This window comes from Octodon degus, unplaced genomic scaffold (assembly GCF_000260255.1).
Source record: "Octodon degus isolate 3935 unplaced genomic scaffold, OctDeg1.0 scaffold00074, whole genome shotgun sequence".
NCBI lineage: Eukaryota > Metazoa > Chordata > Mammalia > Rodentia > Octodontidae > Octodon > Octodon degus.
Genome location: NW_004524650.1, coordinates 11285664 through 11291355, shown reverse-complemented (window position 1 = coordinate 11291355; position 5692 = coordinate 11285664).

The following is a 5692-nucleotide window of genomic DNA, read 5'->3' as shown; positions in this document are numbered from 1 at the left end:
AAAAAAAAAAAAAAAAAAAAAAAAAGAGCAGAGAGCAAAGGGAGTGGCAGCTGTTTAGGCAGTTAGCTACCTTTTCTCCCTCCCTTACATTGTAATGCAAATTACCTGCCCCAGGGCAAGTGCAGCATCCAAACCCATAATACTCAGTCACAAACTCCAGAAGCTGCCCCATGACTACATGAGGCTTTGGAGGGACACCTAGACACAAACCATAACAGCTACCAAATTTGCTTATTAAATCTATTAGTCTTTTTGTGGAGATTTTGGTGTCTTCTCTGTATTGTGTCATCTTCAAAGAATGATAATTTTGCTTCTTCCTTTCCTTTCATTATTCCTTTTATTTCTTTTTCTTATCTAATTGCTCTGGCAAAAGTTTTCAGGACTGTGTTCAGTGAGAGTGGAGTCAATGGAATCCTTGTTTTGTTCATGATTGTAGAAATAAACTTCTCAGTCTTTATCTATTTAATATGTCAACTGTTGTTTCGTCGTAGGTGACTTTTTTCAGATTGAGATAAAGAACATATATTCCAGTTATCTGTAGGGATTTTTTTTTAAATCATGAATGTGTCAGAAGGTTTTCCTGCATCTATTGAGATGATCATATGATGTTTGTCCTTGGCGCTGTTAATATAGTATATGACATTTATTGATTTACATATATTGAACCATCCCTGTATCCCTGGGATTAATCTCACCTGGTCATGGTGTATTATCTTCTTGATGATTTGCTGCATTCTTTTTGCCAGTATCTTATTTAGGATTTTTTCATTTACATTCATAAGAGAAATTAGCCTAACATTCTCTTTCTTAGTTGGGAGCTTCTCTGGTTTTCTTATCAGGATAATGCCTGCTTCTAGGAATGAACTTTAGAGTATTTCTTCTCATTCAATTTCATTAAAGAGTTTGAGAATTAGTGATGTTAGGTCTTCTCTTGATTTCTTGTAGAATTGAGCAGTGAATCAGTCAGGACCTGGGTTTTTTTTTTTGCCAGTGGGCTTTTGATTGCACTTTAAGTTTCATTGATTGATATTGGTTTATTTAGGATTTTTATATCTTCTTAAATCAGTTTTGATAATTCATATGTATCTGGGAATTGGTCCATTTCTTCTGCATTTTCCCTCTTATTAGAATGCAAGTTGTCAAAAGTAGGTATAGATGATCTTCTGGATTTCTGCAGGGTCCCTTGTGATTTCACCCTTTAATTCCTAATTGTGTGGATTTGAGTCTTTTCTTTCCTTTTTTTGAAGTTTGGATAAGGGTTTGTCAGTTTTATTTAATCTTTCAAAGGACCAACTCTGATTCATTGATTCTTTTTTTTTAAGTCTCCAGTGCATTAATTTCTACTCTGATCTTTATAATTTCCTCCCTTGTATAAGCTTTTGGCTTAGCCTGCTATTTTTTTTTCTAGAAGTTGAAAGTTTACCATTAAGTTGTTTATTTGCGCTTGCTCTGACATGGGTATTCACTGCTGTAAATTTTCCTCTTAGGATTTCTTTCATTGTGTCCCATAAATTCTGGTATGTTATGCTGTCATTATCATTTAGTTGTAGAAGTTTTCTAATTCCTTCTTTAATTTCATCTGCGATCCATTGGTTGTCAGGAGGGAACTATTTAATTTCCATGTGTTTTTGAATTCTTTTTTTTTTTTTTTTAGTAATTTATTTATTTATTTTTTTTTCCAAAGTTTTATTGATAAACGGATAGCAATGAGACAGTTTCAAATCAAATCGGAAGTACAGTTTCAACAAATAATACACTGCATATATTCTTCTTAGTGGTTAATTGCTGTTGTTTTTGCAATTCTTGTGGTTTCTTATGCCATCAATTTCCACTTTCATTGCATTATGATCTGATAATATGCATGGGATAATCTAGCTTCTTTTCATTTATTTAACTATACTCTATGATTTTGTATGTGGTCTGTTTTAGAGAACATCCTGTGTGCAGCTGAGAAGAATGTTCATTTGATGGTGTTGGGTGGAACTCCGTATAGACAACTATTAAGTCCATTTGTTCAAAGGTTTGGTTCATTTCTCATATTTCACTGTTAGTTTTTTTTGCCTTGTTGATCTGTCTTTTTATGACAGTGGGGTATTAAGATCTTATAATACAATTGTATTAGTGCTTATTTGATTTTTTAAAATTTTATTTTATTTATTTATTTATTGCAGAACCGGGGATTGAACTCAGGCCATTGTGCTTGCCAGGGAAGCGCTTATTCCACTGAGCCACCTCCTGGGCCCCGTTTATTTGATTATTAATGCCTGTTAATCTTGATTTTATATAGTTGGGTGTATTGGTATTTGTTGCATATGTATTTATGATTGTTATCTCTTTCTCCTGGTCTGTTCCCTTTACAAGGTTGTTGTGACCTTCTTTATCTCTTTTAATAAGTCTTGGCTTGAAATAAACTTTGTCTGAGAATAGAACAGTTACTCTTACATTTTCTTTTCTGAGTTTTTTGTGGCATGGAGTATTGTTTACCATTCTTTCACTTTCAGTCTACGAACTGTTCTTTGAATTAAATGTGTTTCTTTTAAAAAATAATTTTATTGAGAAACAAATAGCAATGAGACAGTTTCAAAACCAATTAGTAGGACAGTTTCAATAATTAATACATTGCATATTGCTGTCTTCTTAGTGGTTATTCATAGCACAAGATGCAGACATGATATCCTGTCCACAAACACTATTAGAACAAATCTTTCTGTTCTCAATGTATTTCTTGTATGCAGCATGCTGTGGAATCTTGCTTCTTGATCCAGTTGGTCATTCTGTGTCTTTTGATTGGTGAATTGAGGCCACTAACATTGGTGGCTATAATGGTGTGCATAGACTTATCCTTGTTACGTTATTTTCATATTGTTGACTCCCCCTCTTTTTTCCCTCTGTATTTAATTGTTTGCATTACTCATGGATTCTTTCTGTTGGGTTTCATGGAGTTGTAGTCCTTATTATGTCTTTCTAGAATGCCCTCCAAAACATTTTAGAGTGCCGATTTGCTGGTCATAAATTTCCTCAGATTTTTTTTTTTCATGGAAGTATCTTTTTTAAAAAATCAGTTTTTAAAGATAGTTTTGTGTGGTACATCAATCCGAGTTGAAGGTTGTTTACCTTTAGAGTGTGAAATACTTCAAGCTCTCCTTGACATGAGAGTTTGTGCTGAGAAGTCAGTTGTGATTCTATAGAGCTTCCTTTTATAGATGATTTGTTTCTTTTCCCTAACAATTTTTTATTTTTAATTTTTAAAATTTTTGATTAATTATTTTTTAAAATGTATTTGGTATAGGATTTCATTCAGACTTGTAGTGATCCTCCTGTTTTCAGCCTCCCCAGTGCTGGGATTACAGGTGTGTGCCGCCATGCCTGGTCTTGGTGGCTGGCTCAAAACAACTGGGGGCAGGGTCTATACAGCATATGGTGCTGGGATGAAACCCTGGTCTCTATGCTTGCCTAAGCAGGAGCTTAGACCACTAAGCTATCTCATCATTCTGGTTATTTGGAATTCTATATGCTTCACTTATCTGTATGTCAAATTCTTTTTCTCTACCACGGAAGTTTTCTGCCATGATGTCTTTGAACAGTTTTTTAAAAAATATCATTTGTACTATCTCCCACTTTTTCAATGACTCCTATCAATGTAAGTATTTTTCTTTGCCTCATCTAGCAGCTGCTGTGTTGATTTTTCACAGTCCTTGCTAATTTTAAGAAATCTTTCTTTTTATGATCACTAACCACAAGACTGTATTCTATATCTTAAATCCTGTCCTCACATTGGATTAGTATACTGCAAATACTTTCAATGGAATTTCTATTCTCCTGGACATCTCCTTGAATTTGCCTTATGGATTCCATTTTCCCCCCTATATTTAACTTTCATGGCTTCAATAATTTTCTTAAGCTCCTCTGTTTTTTGTCTGTATCTTCTCTGCCATCACTAAGCATGGTTTTTAGTGTGGATACCATCTCTGCAATTATCTGAGAAAAGACTTCTGACTTGATTTTTTTCCTAGTGCATCATTCAACTATTTTGCTGTTACCACTTCAGAGAGGTCAGGTGGGTGGCAGATTGTCATACCTCATTGCCTTCTAGGTTTGCTTTGGTTAGCTGGATGTCTGGAGTTCTGTCTTGTTTAAGTCTGTTCTTTTCTTTTCTTTTTTAGCTTAATTCCTGGGGAGATGCTTTTAAATTGTCTATGGTGGGCTGCTTTATTGCTAGTATGTAGAACAATTAGGAAATGGTTACTTCTCTGAAGTATCTTCCAGATGCAGTTGGTCTTTGGGTTTTGAGTCTGTTGCAAGATTATAACTCTTCAATTTGTTGGGGATGAGAAATTGCTGTCTGTTTGCCCAGCAGTGGCATTATGCTACCGTATTTTCTGTGACCCTTAGTCAATCTCAGTCTTCGAATACCACGAAGAACAGCTGTTTAGAACAGTTATGTCACTTTTGGCTATAGTGATACCATCAGCAATGACAATAGCATTAAACACAGTCTAAAATATGACAAACTGAGCTAATCATTAATTTGTCCCCTTTAACTGTATGAACTAGGTTAGTGGTTATATAATAAAATCTAAAACAAACCAGAAAATTATATGCAGTATACACATTTTTAATATGTCAATTTTATTTATGGGGGTTAAAATTTAAAATGAGTTAGGGAGAAAATAGAGAAGTGGAAAAGGAGGGAGAGATTAGAAATAAGGCTAGAAGACAAAGGGGGATCACCATAACTTTGGGAAGCTAGTACAGAAGATGGGCGGGAAAGAGGGAAGAAAGAGATAAAAAAAATAGCAGAACATAACTACAAACACAAAAAGACTAGGAGACATATTCATTTTCACATAAAAACAAGATCAAACAATGAAGGAGAGAAAAAAAAAACCCAAACCCAGAAAACAAAAAGCAAAAAGAAAATCACCAGCACTGAGACAGAGAGAGAGAGAGAGAGAGAGAGAGAGAGAGAGAGAGAGAGAGAGAAAGAGAGAGAGAGAGAGGAAAATAAAAAAAATAAAAAATGAAGTTCACTTCCAGGTATGTTTCTGTTGTCACTGGTAAACATGTGGAGACAGAGTACTGATCCATGATGATTTACTCCAATAAGCCACAGTAGCTTCTTGGTGGGGTGGTGCACAATCATAGTGAGCCTGCACCTTCTGGCCAGGACCATATTCATTTGGCCTGAAGCTGTCAGCATGCCTTCCATGGGCCTAAGCCTAGCTGGGAGCCATTAGATGGAACTGGCAGCCTCTCTGAAGTTTTGAGCTCAGTTGGCCCCTCTCCAAGATGGCTCCCAGCTAATCACTCTCCCATCTGGAATGATTGAGCCCTCTGCACTCACCATCAGCTAGTGCAGTCCTTCACATTAGCTGCTCCTTCCCCTCCACTGCTGAGTCTCTCTGCGGAGGCCTCTGGAGTCACTAGCACTTATGATGTGTACACAGTTTGAATCACTCCTTCTGTGCAGTGAGTCCCATCTCATGGAGAAGGTGCTGCTTTTATTGAAGTTCCTCTCGTCCTCTCCATGGGTTTCAGTTTGTGCTTCATATCCTTCCTAAGTCCAGGGGACCCACCACTCTCCTTGTCTTCCTCATGTCACTATTCCAGTGTCTGAAATGTGATGCTCAAGGCTCTTTCTCTGCTGCTACCACTCCACCATCTTGGTGCTCCTCTGCACACTACTTTTATT